The sequence below is a fragment of the Panthera tigris genome, chromosome E3 (genome assembly GCF_018350195.1).
Source record: "Panthera tigris isolate Pti1 chromosome E3, P.tigris_Pti1_mat1.1, whole genome shotgun sequence".
NCBI classification, from domain to species: Eukaryota; Metazoa; Chordata; class Mammalia; order Carnivora; family Felidae; genus Panthera; species Panthera tigris.
In genome coordinates this window covers 41,035,899-41,054,299 of record NC_056675.1, presented here as the reverse complement: position 1 = coordinate 41,054,299, position 18,401 = coordinate 41,035,899, and the positions used below count along the sequence as shown (strand labels likewise).

At 46.6% G+C, this 18,401-nt stretch overlaps 1 protein-coding gene and 1 pseudogene across 1 annotated transcript in view; one reads left to right on the top strand and one right to left on the bottom strand.

Annotated features, from left to right (window-relative positions):
* RAB11FIP3 (RAB11 family interacting protein 3) overlaps positions 1-18,401 on the top strand; it is an 87,792-nt gene that overhangs the window by 10,392 nt on the left and 58,999 nt on the right. The window lies entirely within an intron of this gene.
* Positions 8,593-9,489, bottom strand: LOC102951617 (annotated as a pseudogene).

The following is an 18,401-nucleotide window of genomic DNA, read 5'->3' as shown; positions in this document are numbered from 1 at the left end:
GTATCATGGTTAGGGAGGAAAAGAAATTTTTTCTGTGGGTACAGTTTTATTTTCCTGTCCAAATAATTAATGCTTGTTTTAAGCAAGTTGGTATTACTCTGGTTATGATCTAGCTAATTTTTTAAAGACCCATGCCTTCAGAAGGATTTAAGAATATACAGCTCCTGGAATTCTAGTTTGTTAAATGATCTATTTTACTTTTTCTTCTGTTGGATAATTAAAAAAAAAGTTTACAGAAGTTTTACAGCCTTCTGTGCTGAAAGCTAAATAATCCTGCTGTAGTCAAAAGTGAGCTTGTCTGTTAAGATCCCTGTTTTGAGCTAGAGTTCCATGGGATTGGGAATTTATGCTGTTGTATCAGAGGCTTTAATGATTCATTGTTCTTTTTCATTTCACATAATCTGTTCTCACTTCTCTTTAACCAGCTCAGATTATGATTGATGTGTGGTACCGGTTGCCTAAGTTTGTTTATAGGTAGGTGGTTTATATGTTCAGACAGGAGGAATTGTTCAGCACTTTAAGGACCATTATTGCCCTAAATCATTGGGTCAGTAACAAAACAATGTGCTTAGCATTTTACCGTCTTGAGCAACCTAGGGGTGTTTTGTAAACAGTTTGATTAAGCTGCCTGCCAGTGACTCATTAACTGAATATATGTGTGTGTGTGTGTGTGTGTGTGTGTGTGTGTGTGTATACATATATATATATATATATATATGTATATATATATATATTCTTCAATAGATTTTATTTTTAAGTAAAAATACCCACCTAACGTGGGACACAAACTTAACAACCCTGAGATCAAAAGTTGCATGCTCTACTGACTGATCCAGTCTGGCACTCTTGAGTAGTCATATTTTTAAAAGTTAAATGTAATTTAAATTTTACTAATAGATTATCCATAATGAAAGGAATTAAAAGTCCACATGGACTAGAGACATTAGTGTTTCCTTTGAAAGCCTGCTAAAGTACATTTTAAAAAGTTCAGCCAGTGAGAGAAATTTTTTAAAACGTTTATTGATTTTTGAGAGAGAGGGAGACTGTGTACTGGGGAGGGGCAGAGAGAGAGAGAGGGACAGAGGATCCAGAGTGGGTTCTGCACTGACAGCAGAGAGCCCGATGCAGGGCTTGAACTCAACGAACCGTGAGATCATGACCTGAGAGAATGTTTTTTAACTTGAAATACAGACGAGGGATGGTAGAAGGCTGTGAGTTTCGAGTGAGGTCTGAGCAGAGCATAGCCAGTTTCTGGTTCTCCTCAGAGCACTGATCATGTTTATGGGCTAAGTGTGGGGTCCAGTCCCTGGTCTCCCTGATCATATCTGTGGAGGAACCTCAGGTTTTCATCTAGAAGATGAGAGAGCATAGCCAGCCTAACACACCTCTTTGGCCCCACTATGTTCTCCAGTAGGGGTCTCAGTAAGTTTTTTTAAAAACACAAGATAAAAGACTGATGTAAAAACTCTTGAAAGCCAAAGAGGGAAAAAAAAGACAACCTGGTAGAAAAATGGAGAAGAGATGTGAAGACATCCCACAGAAAAAGATACACAAATGGTCTGGAAACATATGAAAACATACTGAGCTTCACTCATGATGAGACAGATAAATGCAAATTAAAATCACTTAGATAGCATTTCTCACTCATCCTGTTGGCAAAAATGTCAAAGCTTGAACACATTCTGTTGGTGAGGCTGTTGGGAAATAGGCATGCTCTCATATTGCTGGGAGGGTGCAAAGTGGCACAGCCCTTATCAAGGGGAATTTGCAGGATCTGCAGACGTACTGACCCTTTTGCCTTAACAGTCCCACTTCTAGTAATTTACCCCGAGGATGTACCTCCACAGATAAAAATATCAGGTGCACACAGTATTCATCGCAGCATTACCTGTGAGTAAAATATGGAAACAACTGAAATGTCCGTCCAGGAAGAGTGAACTGAGGTTTGTTCAGGAAACAGAGCTGTGCAGCTGCAGAGATGAGGGGGGGACATTACTACAAACTGGTAGGGAGTGATGTCCGACATGCAGTAAGTGGAAAGAAAGTACAAAGTAGAATGCATAATTTGTGGTGAGAAAGAATGGTTATTATGTGATTCCCCTGCTAGGTGGCTCCTAGAGGAGTCAGACCACATAGCTGGAAAGGAGAATGGGGCTGGAGGGGAGTTAGTGTTTAATGGGGAGAGTTTGAGTTGGGGAAGTTGGAAAAGTCCCAGAGATGGATAACGGTGATGGTTGTATAACAACGTAAATGTACTTAATGGCATAGAACTGTATACTTAAAAATAGTTAATTTACCACAACAAGGATGCCTCCGTTAGGCATCCAACTCTTGATTTCAGCTCAGCTCATGAACTCCCAGCTCATGGGGTCAAGCCCCACACTGTGCTCTACGCTGGCAACGCAGAGCCTGCGTGGGATTCTGTCTCCTTCTCTCTCTGCCCTTCCTCTACTTGCTCTCTGTATCTTTCTCAAAATAAATAAAAATAAACTTAAAAAAAAAAAAAGGTTAATTTACCACAATTTAAAAAAAAAAAAGGAAAAATAAGATGAGGGATCTGAGATGCAAAACCCTAAGTGAATGACTTTAGCTCAGAGGAAGGGGAATCGACAAACAGAATAAGAAACCAAACCTCAGGGTGTCTGGCCGGCCCAGTCGGAAGAGCGTGTGACTCTTGATCTCGGGATCATGAGTTTGAGCCCACGTTGGGTGTAGAGATTACAAAAAATAAACTTTAAGAAAGCAAGCAAGAGGGGCGGGCGCCTGGGTGGCTCAGTTGGTAAAGTAGGTTTTTGTATTCACAGGCCCCAGGACAGGCCTAGGCCAGCAAGATCTGACTATAAGGAGGTCAGGGTGGTGGTGGTGGGGGGGGGGGGGGGAGGTTGGAAAGAAAGAATGCAAAATTAGAAGAGGAAATAAAATGTATATATTTGTTTCTTTTTGCAAAAAGAAATCTAGGAAGGATAGATGAGAAAGCAATTTAAAAAACTTAAGTGGGTGGGGACAGGTTGTAAGGTATATATGGGTGGGAGTGAAACTTGTTTGAGTCTGCCTTTTTATATATTTTTGAGTTTTGAGCCATCCATATATTCTACATATTAAGAAAACAAATTAAGACAATGATATAAACCAAACTGAATACACATAGGAGCAAAGGAAACCGAAAGTGAGTTGAATTACTAATATAACCACGTAAGAAAGATTAATTCACAGGTCATGAACACAGTACTCTGTATTCCTTTAGTGGGTTGTATTTAAAAGAAAAAAAAACTACAAAGAAACTTAATACAAAGTAGGTTTGTTGTTGATAGATCAGCATAGAAGTTCTGAAATCTCTTTGACTGTATGTCAGAGCAAACAAGTGTACTGCTTCTGGGAACCAGGGTTCTCTGGGAGGAAGGAGGTAAAAACATTTTATGGAGGGGCACCTGTGGCTCAGTCGGTTGAGCCTCTGACTCTTGATTCTCTCTCCCTCTGCCCTGTCCCCCCACTCATGTTCTCTCTCTCCCTCTCTCTAAAATAAAATAAAAAATAAAATAAAAAAAATATGTTGTAGGAAAGGTGAGGGAGAGCCTGTTGTCTTGAGATTTAAATTGAGGGTATCGGTATGAATACGTGATTTAAAAAACAATTCCTAGCTCTGTCTTCTGAAAGTTTAGGAACAGTGACACTCCAGTAGCAGTGAGGACACTTAGCCCCCCAGATACCGGTTACAAACACCATTTCCTACTAAAGCACTCAGGGGCCCTCGGAGAAGTGACTTACTTCAGGTTTGGGGCAGGCAAAATTCAATGCGAGCCTGGATTATCTTGTACCAGAAAGCAAGGAAGTGTTCAAAAATTGATAGGGACGTGTCAATAATGGAGCAGCTTCAATGGGTTCCCAGTGGGCAAATCTGGGACATTGGGAGTGTCAGAAAAGAGTAATGATGATAACAGATACATCGAATTTAAAAAGTCTGTGGCATACAGTGAGTAACAACCAGTCCTAGTCACACTCCAAAGGAGGTGCGTAGTTCCTTACAAATGGCCTTTGAAGGAGAAAGTGACAGATTTAGAGAATCAGTGTTTTGTTGTTGTTGTTGTTGTTGTTTGTTTTTTTGTGGGGGGAATCAGTGTTTTGTGATGACCAAGGTAATTATTGATTCAAGTGAGGATCATCAGTGGTTGCCAAAAACAGTCTGAAGTGTCATTCCACAGATGATTGATTCCAAAGGTAAAGAGAAAAGTCCTTACATTTGGAGAAATATGTCAGACTCTACCTTGACCAGGTGATCAAACTCTGACTTCCCAGTAATGGAGATTACATTGCCCCTTGAGGGGATACAGTGGTGGGGGCGGGGATGTGTGTGTCCACATTCTTGCCAAAAATGCTTAACCTGAGTCAAGTAATGAGGAGTAACCAGATAGCCCAGAATGTAGGGCATTCTACAGTTGCCTGGACACTTGAAAATATCAGTGTCATAAGAAGGGTGGGGGCCCAGCTAGATTGAGGAGGTGAGAGAATTGTAACAACTCGTGACTGGTTCTTGATTAGAAACTGGTTTAAAAGGAAACAAAACAAGTGTGAAGGCCATTATTGGGACGACTCGGAAAATTTGAATATAGATGAACTTGGGATCAGTGGTCATAATGGTATTACAATAGTAGGAGGACGGTCCTTGTTCTTAGGAAATACACGCTGAAAGGGTTTAGGGAGGCATCGTGATGTCTGTACCTTAATACAATTTTTTAAAGATTTAATGATTTTGTTTTTAAGTAATCTCTATACCCAACGTGGGGCTTGAACTCAAGACCCGGAGATCAAGAGTTGCATGCTCTACTGACTGAGCCAGCCAGGTGCCCCTCTGCAGCTTATTTTTAATAGTTCCACAATTAAAGTGCAGGTGTGTAGAAAGAGATACAAAGCAAATGTGGAAGGACATTAATAATTGAATATAGAGGAGGGATATACAGATGTTCTTTGTGTTCTTCTTTGAACTTTACAGTGGGTTCACTTCAAAATAAAAAGGAAAAGTACCATATGGGAAGTTCATTGAGGATAACCTGTACTTCATCTTGTACTGTACGTTAGATTGTGTGTCCTTTACCAATACCCGATATAACCCTGAAACCCTTTGTTCTCAAACATGTTTTAAAAGGAATGTTAGGGGCACCTGGGTGGCTCAGTCGGTTAAGCGTCCGACTTCGGCTCAGGTCATGATCTCGCGGTCTGTGAGTTCGAGCCCCGCATCAGGCTCTGGGCTGACGGCTCAGAGCCTGGAGCCTGCTTCCGATTCTGTGTCTCCCTCTCTCTCTGCCCCTCCCCCGTTCATGCTCTGTCTCTCTCTGTCTCAAAAATAAATAAAACGTTAAAAAAATTTAAAAAAAAATAAAAATAAAAAAATAAAAGGAATGTTACACACGCACACAGGTTTTACTTGTTATTAACTTCACAGCCAAGGTAGCATTTATTGATTGACAGTTACACAAGGTATGAAAGGACCCTTTCCTTTGACACAGGGGTTGAAATGGGAAATTAACAATAGCTGTACGTTGAAACCTTATTTATGAAGGGATGGTGCTTCCCCAAGAGATGTAAATATCTTGTCCAGTGTACAGATTCCCTCAGAACGAAATTTATAAAGAGCTCTCTTTTTCCCTCCCTCCCATTATTCAAATGGATAAATCCATGTTTGAATAAATACGTGAAAGTAGCTTTGAAATACTTAGGGTGTCTAAAAATTAATTTCCTGTTGCAGGGTAACTTTATGTATTTTCTGCTTTGCATTTTGTCTGGGTGTGAAAATGTTCAGTTAGATGCTGTTGCAGAGAATGAGGTGTCTCTGATGGGGTGTTGCACGTAGAAGTCCCGAGGTCATTTTGTTGTGGATTTAGGTATCAACAAAGTACAGTAAAACTGGATTTGTGGTTTGGGTTGTGCTTATGCCACAAATGTGTTAACCATATGGTTAACTATGTACTGTGACCTTTTAGTGATGGTCAGTCCTTGCTGGGCTTGTTAAAGCCCTGGACTGCTGGTTCATAAACTCTTTGTCTTAGACACTGCACGTTGTGATCTCCCTCTCTCTCTCAAAATGAATAAACATTAAAAAAAAATTAAATATTAATCCATTACATGTTAACATTAATGACAATTTGTTTTTGAGAGGGCACACAGGGGAGGGGCAGAGGGAAGGAGGGAGAGAGAAAATCTTTTTTTTTTTTTAATTTGTTTTAATGTTTATTTATTTTTGACAGAGAGAGAGAGAGAGAGAGAGACAGAGAGACAGAGCATGAGTCAGGGAGGGGCAGAGAGAGAGGGAGGCACAGAATCTGAAACAGGCTGCAGGCTTTGAGCTGTCAGCACAGAGCCCGACGCAGGGCTGGAACTCAACATCAGTGAGATCATGACCTGAGCTGAAGTCAGATGCTCAAACGACTGAGCCACCCAAGTGCCCCGAGAGAGGAAATCTTAAGCAGGCTTCATGCTTAGTGCAGAGCTTGACATGGGGCTTGATCTCACTACTGTGAGGTCATGACCTGAGCTGAAATTAAGACTCAGACACTTAACCAAGTGAGCCACCTAAGCACCCCAACATCAATGACATTTTTTTTAATTAAAAAAATATTTTTTTTATTAAAGAAGATTTTTTTTAATGTTTATTCATTTTTGAAAGAGAGAGAGCACAAGCAGGGGTGGGATGGAGAGAGAGGGGTGGGGGGGACACAGAATCCGAAGCAGGCTCCAGGCTCCGAGCTGTCAGCAGAGAGCCCGACGTGGGGCTCGAACTCACGAACCGTGAGATCATGACCTGAGCCGAAGTTGGATGCTCAACTGACAGAGCCACCTAGGCACCCCTAAAAAAAAATTTTTTTTAAACATTTATTCATTTTTGAGAGAGAGAGTGTGAGCAGGAGAGGAGCAGAGAGAGGAAGACACAGAATCTGAAGCAGGCTCCAAGCTCCGAGCTGTCAGCACAGAGCCTGATGCCAGGCTGGAACTTGCAAACCATGAGATCATGACCTGAGCTGAAGCCAGATGCTTAATCAACTGAGTCACCAGGTGTCCCGTCCATGACATGTTTTTTTTTTTTTTTTTTGATTAAGAGAAAATTTGGGGGGCGCCTGGGTGGCTCAGTCGGTTGGGCGACCGACTTCGGCTCAGGTCATGGTCTCACAGTCCGTGAGTTCGAGCCCTGCATTGGGCTCTGTGCTGACAGCTCAGAGCCTGGAGCCTGTTTCAGATTCTGTGTCTCCCTCTCTCTCTGACCCTTCCCCGTTCATGCTCTCTCTCTGTCTCAAAAATAAATAAATGTAAAAAAAAAAAAAATTAAAAAAAATAAAAATTTTTTTAAATGTTTATTTATTTTTGAGAGAGAGGAAGAGACAGCGTGTGAGCGAGGGAGGGGCAGAGAGAGAGGGAGACACAGAATCCAAAGCAGGCTCCCGGCTCCGAGCCATCAGCGCAGAGCCTGATGTGGGGCTTGAACTCACAAGCCATGAGATCATGACCTGAGCTGAAGTCGGACGCTTAACCGACTGAGCCACCCAGGCGCCCCCCCCTCCATCAATGACATTTTTAATGAAAAATGCTTCCTAAAATAGTGAGAGGAGTGGCATTGTTTTACATTTTTGCAAGTCCCTTAAATGTCTGGCTTAATTGAAGAGAACTAGATTCTTCTGTCTGCTTCTGTGAGCAGTCTATGTGTCATGTGGCCTGCAGAAAACCCTGCTGTGCACTCGTGAGAGTGAGAGAGAAGAAAGCAGAGAAGGTCTTGGAGTGTCATGAACCTCATTTGGTCTTGCAGAGCACCCAGGACAGTCATGGTCCCTAGGACCCCTGAACACTCTTTGAGAACAGGTGTCTTAACTGCTGAAGTGACAGACTTGTTGCCTGATGTCACATGCTTGCACACATCAGGATCACCAGAGATCCTGTGAAAGCTTCTGCATCCAGCCCAGGGTGTCTGGTTTGCCTTGTCTAAGTGGGATCTGGTAAGAAATGTTTTCTTTTGTTTTTTGTTTTTTTTCCTAAAGATGGGCACATAAATTTTATTCAACTTAAAAAAAAAATGTTTATTTACTAGAGAGAGAGAACCGGTGGGAGAAGGACAGAGAGAGAGAGAGAGAGAGAGAGAGAGACAGAATTGGAAACAGGCTCCAGGTGTGGGGCTTGAACTCACGAGTGTGAGGTCATGACCTGAGCTGAAGTTGGTTGCTCAACAGACTGAGCCACCCAGGCACCCCGAGATGTGTTTCCAACCAGTTCCTGGTGATGCTGCTGCTCCTTGTCCTGGGTTCACGGCCAGAGAGCTGCTGATCTTGAGACTTTTGAAATGTTTGCATCTATTTATTTTATATTTTCATTTTTCCAGTTTGTGTTCTCTTTTTAAAAAATTTTTTTTTTTTTACTGTTTATTCATTTCTGAGGGAGAGACAGAGCATGAGTGGTGGGGGGGGGGGGGCCAGAGAGAGGGAGACACAGAATCCGAAGCAGGCTCCCGGCTCTGAGCTGTCAGCACAGAGCCTGACGCGGGGCTCGAACTCACGGACCATGAGATCATGGCCTGAGCCGACGTCGGTTGCTCGACCGACTGAGCCACCCGGGCGCCCCTGTGTTCTCTTGAAGCCAGCGCTCAGGCCTTGTCCAAGTACTGCCGCAGCAGGTGCAGCTGCTCTGTCCGCTGCTGCTGCTGCTTGGTCTTCGGGTTTTCCTCGTGTCTTCTTGCGCCGCAGATCAGGGGTTCGTACTTCTCACCCGTGTGGAATTTCCTGAGGTTCTCCTTCTGAGTCTGGTTGATGACGGTGAGAATGCAGGTGATGGATTTGCAAACGACCCGGATCGTGGAGAGCTTGGAGGCCGCGCCGCCTGTCAGTTTGGCCACGCGAGGCTGGGACAGCTCCACCTTTAAGTCTTCGGCTGCCTGCCTAAGCACCTCCTCCTCCCCCTTCTTGCCTCGAAGGTCTCACACTTTAATCTTGGCCACGTCTGCACCCTCCACCTTCGCTGCCAATGGAAGAGGTGAAGGAGAGAGTTTGCGTCTCTTTAAAGACCCAGTTCCATTTGAACATCACTCTTCCTCACTCTGTATTTACTCCGACATTAATTTCACAAATGTTTACTTGGGGCCCACTCTGCTGACCCCTCAGGAGGCCTCAGGGCTGCCCTCTGCCCTCACTGCTTTCTGTTTGGTAGAAAAGCAGAGGTGAAGCCAGGACTCGGAGAGGGAAGTCCACGTGCACCTTGGCCCACCTTTGCTGCTCTGTAACTTCTGCTTGCTGTGCTCGTTTCTGGTACTTGTTTTAATGTTATATTTCAGTTTAATGTTAATTTTTATCATGTGTAGTTTGAAAAGTCAAATGGGGTACTGCACGCTGCACAACAGGAGGTAGCTGTGGTCTCCTTGCCTTTCCCGATCCTGGACTCCTGGCTTTTTCCTTCTCGGGTTCTGTCCCCCAGGTTTAGATAGTTGCTGTTGTGTTTCTCTTGGGGAAGGTACACCCGCATATTTCCCTTCTGTCTCCTCTGTTCTTCAATGTAGTGAATCCTAATGCGGATTGAATAGACCTTTTGTGTTTGTTTTAATTGCAGATAATTTCCACAACTGCCCCATGTGGTGTGCCAGGAATACATTTCCTGCCTAATGCAAACTTCAGCTTCACCTGGAATCACTTTACATTGTTTTTTAATGGTTTTTTATTTTGAGAGAGACAGAGAGTGAGCATGACCAGGGGAGGGGCAGAGAGAGAGAGAGAGAGAGAGAGAGAGAGAGAGAGACAGAGAAAATCCCAAGCAGGTTCCACACTGTCTGCCCACAGCCTGATGTGGAGCTCGATCCCACGAACCTCGAGATCATGACCTGAGCTGAAACCAAGAGTCAGACATTTAACCGACTGAGCCACCCAGGCACCCCATTAGTTTACATTTTCACGTGTTCTGTTTTCCATGTACCCATCAGTAGTTCTTGCTAGCCTGTCTGCTGGGGATCTCACCAGTCAGCATGAACTCTTGGACTTCCATTGTTGTGTCCTGGCCCCTCTTCTCATGCTGGGGCTTGTCTCCTCACCTCCAGCCTGGTGTCTACTTTTGGAGCACCTCTGCTCGTCTGTCCTGAGTCCGTATCCTGCCTGAGGTTCCATGTCAGACATTCACCCGGGCTTTTCTTGTCAGGTACGACACGTGATGCCCTTTCTACTTCCTGCACTTTGCTTGGTCATCTGGCATCCTCTCTGTGGCCATTATGTTACTGTGTTCTTTGCTCTAAGTGAGTGCCCACTTATCCATCCCCGTGCATCTTCCAGAAGGTCAGCGTCTCTCCTCTGGAGCAGTGTTTTTCCAGTGGACTTCCAGGAGGGAGTGGAGAGAAACCCGGGTTTTCATTCCATTGAACTCTATTTAAGGCCATTTCTCTCCTCGACATCCTGCATGTGCGCCTGTCAAAGCTGGCTCAGTGCTTGTCTCCCTGGCCTCACTATTGTCCGTGTTGTGGGTGGAGCAGGACTTACTAGTGTCCCACAGCTAGGGGACAGTGCCGGGACACAGACTGCTGCCCCTGTCCCTTCTCCCCTGATTATTGTCTGTGGGAAATCTGTGCCAACAAATGGCTTGGTTTGGGTTTCCTTATCTTGCATTTTGTGTGTGTGTGTGTATGTGTGTGTGTGTGTGTGTAAGTTTTCACATTTTGACAAAGTCCACATGCATGAAATGAGGTTTTTGTAACTCTAGAATATTCCATCACATGGATGTACTAGGTATTTATTGTTTGTTTTCTCCACCAGGAGTAATGCCTGTATGCCTCTGGCTGTACAGATTAGTTGTCACAGCTTCTAGCAAGACCTAATTTTTGTGCTGGGAAGATTGAGGTTATTGTCTTGGGCTTTGGAATTGGAGGTATTTGGAAGAAGTGTAGTAAGGCTTTCTTAGCATTTTAGAGCTTTTCTGTGGCATAGTAGAGGAAGGAGGCAGAGCGTCCTTGGCTGTGTTGTGGGAAATCCCTCGTCTGATTCAGCAAAAGTTTCCTGTTACTGGTCTAAAATGTAGTCCCTGAGGGTCTCCTGGGGGACTCAAGTCGGTTAGGCGGTTAGGGATCTGACTCTTGATTTCGGCTCAGGTCATGATTGTGAGGTCCATGGGTTTGAGCCCCGTGTCGGGCTCTGAGCTGCTGACAGTGTGGAGCCTGCTTGGGATTTCCCCCTGCCCCGCCCTGTCCCTTCCCTACTCATTCCCTCCTTCCCTCTCTGTCTCTGTCTCTGTCTGTCTCTCAAATAAATACATAAATACATAAATAAATAAAACGAATGAATGAGTGAAGTCCCTGAAACTGTGAGTTGAGAAGCTGCCTGCTGCCTGCGTCTCCTCCCCCTATTCGGTTTGCAGGGGCCAGCGTGGCCCCAAGTCGTCACACTTGATGTGCTAGGGAGTGGAGTGTGTGGGGGCTGTTCTTTGAGGAGTGAGGTGCTATGGCCGATGCCACGCTGGCAGTGGCACTCCTGTGTCTATGTGAGGTCTTTGCCGACCCTCAGCGAGATGTCGCGTACGTTCAGGGAAGCACAGTGGTGTCGTTGGGGCCTTAGAGTCAGATCTGGGCTTTGTTTCACTCAGCAGATGTGCATGGTGGTGTTTATTGAGTATCTTCCTCGTGCCAGCCAGTGTCATAGGTGCTGGGGACAGATGATACGCCAGAGCAGCATGCTTCCTGTCCTTTCGGTAACTGCCAGCACTGCCAGGTGCTGTGAAAGAAAAGCAGAGATTATTTAAGGTTGTGTAACAGGGAGCCCGACCTAGTTAGGAGTTTCCCTCAGGGGAGTCCCTTTCTTTTTTTTCCTTTTTCTTTTTTTTGAGGTAACTCTTAAGCTGACGTTCTGAAGCTGAGTAGAATTAGTGAAGCAAAGGGTGGCAGAGGAAGGAGGGTCCCAGGTGTAGGTGCAGTGGGGAGAGGCCTGTGTGGGAGGAAAGAGGGCACAGAGCTGGAGGGGTGGAGAGGCAGGGACCTCGGCACCTGCTGGGGAATTCGGGCCTGTAGTCTCTGAGAGAGGGGTAGGTGATAGGATCTATTGTTTAGAGAGAGGGCCCAGTTAGGAGAGGACAGGAGTGGATGGGGGAGAGCAGTCGGGACCCCAGCACAGTCCCCTCACACAGGACGAGCTGTAGGTACGTGACTTCTGACAACATCGTTCACATCCGACCCTGCCTGTTCCACTCAGCATGCTGGCCACTCTCTTCATGGTCGTGGCTGCAGCTGCCAGTGTCCCGGGGTAGAAAGAGGACCCCGTCTCTCTGTCTCTGTTTAAGAAACTCCCCTGCGGTTTCCTGGGTCCACCGGCCCCCCACCCCTTCATTAGCCATGCCAGTTCACAGGTGCTTTCCAGCCAGGTCCCTGCACTGCATGGGGGTCGGGGGATTGGAGGCATTGCAGTTGGCTTGAACAGTGCCTCCCCAAGTGCTGTCCCTGGGCCTGTAGCAGCAGCAACATTGCCAAGAGAGCTGTCAGGGATGCAGCATTCACCTTGAGTTTGAGGAGTGTGGGCATCAGTGGTTAGACCAGTCAGCTTTGCTCTCTTGACCTGGCTACAGTCAGCCTTCCCTGCTGGGACCCCCCCTTGCCTCCAACACTGCCACTTCCCCTTTCCCCATTTTACTGTTCTCCCTAGCTTAGTGTTGTCTACAGATTCCATATTTTACTTATTCTCCTATCTGTCATCTCTGTCTCCATTCCCACCCACGTGCCACGAAGGTGCCTGGCAGGCCTGGCATGGAGCAGTGCTCCTGGCTGTTTATTACTGAGTCAGATGAATTAAAGAAGGATTGAAGTCTGTCGGCAAGGGAGAAGTGGAGAGTGGTGTTGGAAACCAGCCGGCAGTGACCACTGGTGCCATCCGGAGACCCCACTGGACACCTTGGGAAAACACCATCGACAGGGTCCAGCAGGAGGTGTAGGGCATGCAGGGAATGACAGGGGGAAGGAAGGCTGAGGGGCAGGGGGCCGTAATTATTTTAAGATAGGCAAGGGGGCCCTCCCATGTTGCTCAGCTGCTGTAGGCCTCTCTCTAAATGAGGACCCGGGACGCCTGGGTGGCTCAGTCGGTTGAGCGGCCGACTTCGGCTCAGGTCATGATCTCGCGGTCCGTGAGTTCTAGTCCCGCGTCGGGCTCTGTGCTGACAGCTCAGAGCCTGGAGCCTGCTTCAGATTCTGTGTCTCCCTCTCTCTGACCCTCCCCTGTTCATGCTCTGTCTCTGTCTCAAAAATAAATAAACGTTAAAAAAAAAATTTAAATGAGGACCCTAGGGGAACCTGATTCACAGGTGGTTGTGAGCAATGAACCAGGCAGGTATAGCACTTAAACCCTTCCTGACATTTGGGGAGTGATGTTAGTTTATTATATATATATGTGCGTGTGTGTGCGTGTGTGTGCGTGTGTGTGCGCGCGCGCGTGCGCGCGCACACACACTTTTTTAAAGGTTTCTTTATTATTATTAGTTTTTAACAATCTCTACACCCAACGTGGGGTTTGAACTCACAACCCCGAGATCAAGAGTTGCTCACTCTTCTGCTCGAGCCAGGCAGGCACCCCTTGGGGAGTGCTCTTTAAAGAAGTCTGCCTGATCAAGGGCTCACTGTGTGCAAAGCCGTGTTCTCTGGACTTTAATTCCCTTTTGGACATCCTAGGGGAACTTTAAAACACTGCATGTGTATTTGTGGCTTGTGACTCCAGAACTAGGCCCTGGGGTGGCTTGGGGTTACTGACACCATGTGTCGGTGTTGCTGATTGCCGACTGGGCACTAAGCTCTGGGCTGGCTTTTTATGGGAGTTGCCAAAAGAAATTAGGAAACACGTTTCCTGCCTCCTGGGAGTTAATGGTTTGGGGGCTGTTTGAATTGGGGTAGGAAGAGTAAATACTTTACTTTTTCTTTTAATGTTTTATTTATTTTAGAGAGAGAACGCAAGGGTGCACGTGGGAGAGGGGTGGAGAGAGAGAGAGGGACAGATGCAGGGCTCGAACTCTTGAACTTTGAGATCTTGACCTGAACTGAAGTCGGGTGCTCAATCCACTGAGCCACCTAGGTGCCCCAGTACTTTCTAACTTTTAAAAGGAGATTTGGGGCACCTGGGTGGCTCAGTCAGTTAAGTGTCTGACTTCGGCTCAGGTCATGATCTAATGGTTTGTGAGTTTGAGCCCCGCATCATGCTGTCTGCTTTCAGCAGGAGTCCACTTCAGATCCTCTGTCCCCCTCTTTCTGCTCCCCCTATGCTCGCTCGCTTGTGTGCTTTCTCTCTCTCTCTCTCTCTTTTGAAAATAAACATTAAAAAAAAACAAAGGGAGGCTCTATTTCTTGTCTGTGGTTTTTGTGTGTTTGTCTTTGCAATGTCTGGTTATTTAGGACCCTTTGAACAGATCACTCCTTATTTTTTTCCCCCTTTTGTTGATTTCTATTTAATTTTTGTGTGAAAAGTATTTATCCTACCTCTTAGGAATCTTGTGTTCCTGTTTCTGTAGGTGTGAGTAGCATTTTCAGTATTTCATTTCCTAAAAGTAAGCATGCTGTAAAAACATGGTGTATTTACTTGGCTATGTGTTATACATTTTTATCTTATGTTATTAGTAGATTATATATTACATGACCTGGTGAACTTGTAGATAGTTTCCAAAATTGGAAAGTGCTTAGAATGTTTTTGGACCACAAGTTTCTGTGTTTCTTTTCATTGTGTTGAAGACTGAGTAAGTGGCTTAAAACGCTTGAGGTGGATGCCACCGGGGGGGGGGGGGGGTGTGTGAAACTGCTTACCACACGAGGGGGACCAAGGCAGTGTCCTCCTCCTTCCTGTTCTCTGTAGGCCTGGGTGGCAATCTTAATTTCCCAAAGAATTTTTCTGCTGGAAGAGAGCACCTTGCCTTGCCCCCAGACTCCTGCCTGTTACCTCTGAGGTCAGACATGTGCCTTCCTCACAGAGACTTTCAGAAGATACAGTGAGGCTTTTTAATCTTTTTTTTAATTATTATCACAGTCTTTTTATTTAGTATTTATTTTAGAGAGAGAGAGCGAGCTTGAGCAAGGGAGGGGAATAGAAAGAGAGGGAGAGAGAGAATCCCAAGCAGGCTCCGTGCTGTAAGTGCAGAGCCTGACACGGGGCTCAAACCCATGAACTGTGAGATCATGACTTGAGCCGAAATCGAGAATTGGAAACTCAACCGAGTGAGCCAACCCAGGCTCCCCAGACGCTTTTATCTTTTTGAAAATTGTTTATTTTTGAGGGGGGTGGGGGACACAAGCAGGGGAGGGGTAGAGAGAGAAGGGAACAGAAGATCCAAAGCGGGCTCTGCTCTGACAGTAGAGAGCCCAACGTATGGCTGAAACTCGTGAACTTGAGATCGTGACCTGAGCCGAAGTCGGACACTTAACCAACTGAGCCACCAAGTACCCTGAGACTTTTTTTTATCTTTTATGTCAAGAAAGACTGCCTTCTGAAAAGGTGGTGTGCTGCCTCTGGACATGTCAGAGCCTGAGACCAGCCACATCAGGAGAAGTCTGTTGATGGGGAGGGAGGCTCCCTTGTGTCCTTGATGGCACAGTTGGGGACTGTGAGGTGAGGCAGGGCATAAAAAGGTGAGAACAGGCACTCTATCCACACCCACCCACCTTCTTCCTTATCCAGCCTCCTTTAGAATGGAGGAAGACAGGGGCGCCTGGGTGACTCAGTCAGTTAAGTGTCTGACTTCAGCTCAGGCCATGATCTTGTGGGTTTGTGAGTTCAAGCCCCGTGTCAGGCTCAGTGCTATGTCTCCCTCTGTCTCTCTGCCCCTCCCCTGCTCGCTCTCTCTCTCTCTCTCTCTCTCAAATAAACATTAAAGGGGCGCCTGGGTGGCTCAGTCGGTTAAACGTCCTACTTCGGCTCAGGTCATGATCTCACAGTCTGTGAGTTCGAGCCCCGCGTCGGGTTCTGTGCTGACAGCTCAGAGCCTGGAGCTTGCTTCCGATTCTGTGTCTCCCTCTCTCTCTGACCCTCCCCCGTTCATGCTCTGTCTCTTTGTCTCAAAAATAAATAAACATTAGGGGCGCCTGGGTGGCGCAGTCGGTTAAGCCTCCGACTTCAGCCAGGTCACGATCTCGCGGTCCGTGAGTTCGAGCCCCGCGTCAGGCTCCGGGCCGATGGCTCGGAGCCTGGAGCCTGTTTCCGATTCTGTGTCTCCCTCTCTCTCTGCCCCTCCCCCGTTCATGCTCTGTCTCTCTCTGTCCCAAAAATAAATAAAAAAACGTTGAAAAAAAAAAATTTAAAAAAAAAAATAAATAAACATTAAAAAAAAAATTAAAAAAAAAATTAAAAAAAAAATTAAAAAAAAAATTAAAAAAAAAAAGAATGGATGGGGAAAACTTGGGCTGATATTCCTCATAGCTAAAGTCATACTCATTTGTCCATTATTAAAAAAAAAACAAAGGTTCCAGAAATGTACACCACAGGACATGAAATCTTCCCCAGTTTCTGTTGGCAGTGGGAGTGTTCTCTCACTTGGGATGAATCTCTCTCTCTGCGTGTCCCCCCAGCCCCCCGTAAAGTGCTGCTCGTTAATTTACAGGCCCGCATGTAGGCAAGTGACAGAATACCTGAAATAGTAATGAAATACTCCCTCATAGCTGACACTGCTTGGTTTCTGCCGCGAATTGGTTTCGTGTACATGAACCCTAACGTGAGCCAGGACTGGCGCAGCAGCCAGGCTGGAGTGCTCTGCCCTGAGCCGCGCTGTCGTCCTGCTGTCGTCTTGCTGTTGAGCAGGCGCACCCCGGGCTCCCCCCACGCAGGCCCCATTCCTCTTCCTACCATGTAGTGACACGTTCTTTGAGTGATTGGTGATCAGGCGTGTAGTTCTGACTCGTGTGCTTAGAGAACGGGGAACCTGGGTTCCAGTTCACAGTCTGCAGTTGGAGCCCCCTGTGTGACGCTGCTGTTTGAAGTGGGTCGATACTCTCTCCAGTCTGTGTCTTGGGGGGGCTTTGGGGATGGTGATGGAAGTTACAAATGTAAACAAATGGAAGTTACAAATGTGAAAAGGATCTTTGGCTCTTTTTTAGCCCTGTCCCCTGTCTCATCCCCCAGAGTCATCCGGGACTGGGCCTGACCCCCTCCCTCTGCATCCCCATCCCTTGTCAGCAAGGCCTGGCTGGGGCTGGAGAGTCTGCAGCCCTAGCGCGTCCCCAGGCAGTGCTGCAGTGTCCCCTCTGGAGTTGTGGCCGCACACAGAATTGACCAAGGAGCTACAGACTAAGGGGCCCAGCTGTGCCACAGTTTCAGTCCTACTCTCTGGGGGCAGGAGCAGGAGGAGTGCGGCGGAAGCTCCCCTCTGTGAGGCTGAGAAATATGCAGCGGTGACGGAAAAGCCGGCCTCCCGGAGCAGGCGGGAGCACTTGAACTTGGAGCGGGTGTGGGTGCCTCTCTTGTGTGGGTCTTATTGAACACTGTGTTCTGGGTGAGGACTGTAACCTCAGACCTGGGGGCTTGATTGATGAACAGCTCTGAGGAGGCCGGAAAGATAGTTGGTGAGAGCTATCTCTGTGGAGGGTGCCCTGCGGGGCCCTGTCCCCTGTCTGGCTCGGGCCCAGTCGGTGTGAAGGGGGAGAAACTAGGGGGACAGGATTGGTGTGGTGCACAGGCTGTGAATTAAAGAAATTTTTTCCCCTTTCATTCTGGAGCCTTTGATAATTCTCCAGAAGGCTGTCCTGGGCTGTGCTCAGGAGCTGCTATCCCTTCCACTCAGCTCGGTCACACTGGAGGCGTTTGGATGCTTTCATGGATTTCTGCTTCTGGATCAGAAGCAGAGCTGAGGTTGTTTTTTTTTTTTTTTTTTTTTTTTTTTTTGCTGAGCTGCTAGAAGGCACAGAGGTGTGACCAGAAGGTGTTTTGCATCTGTGCTTGGGTGTCAAGGGCAGTGCCTGTGAGTGACCCCTTGTGGGCAAGAGCCTGCTTTCCTGGGTGGCTCTCTGGAGAACGGGACAGGTGGACGGTCTCTCTTGTTGGGTGTGGTTTGGAGTGTGACCTGTGCAAGTGTCTGCCCTCCCCACCCGCTCCTTGCTGCCCTCCCCCTACTTGTTTACACAGTGCCCTGTCTTTCCAGCATGGGGTGTGCTGGTTTACTTTACTAGAACCCTGGAGAAACAAGGCTGGATTTTTTTGCTGTGGGAAACAAAAAGCCCTTTTGTGAGAGTTCTTCCTTCTCAGTGTGGTTCACTCTGGCTGCTGAGGAAAGGCCACAAAGTCCCAGACACTTTCTTCTTAGTGATTTCATTTTTAAGAACCCCCTTCAAGGAACTGCCTTATGCATTTCACCAGACATACCAGTTAGTGAGGCTTAATCAGCACCTAGAGAGCATTTGGCTTTCTCTTTTACCAAAGAACTTCCTAGCAGGAGGAATCTTAGCATTTGTGATG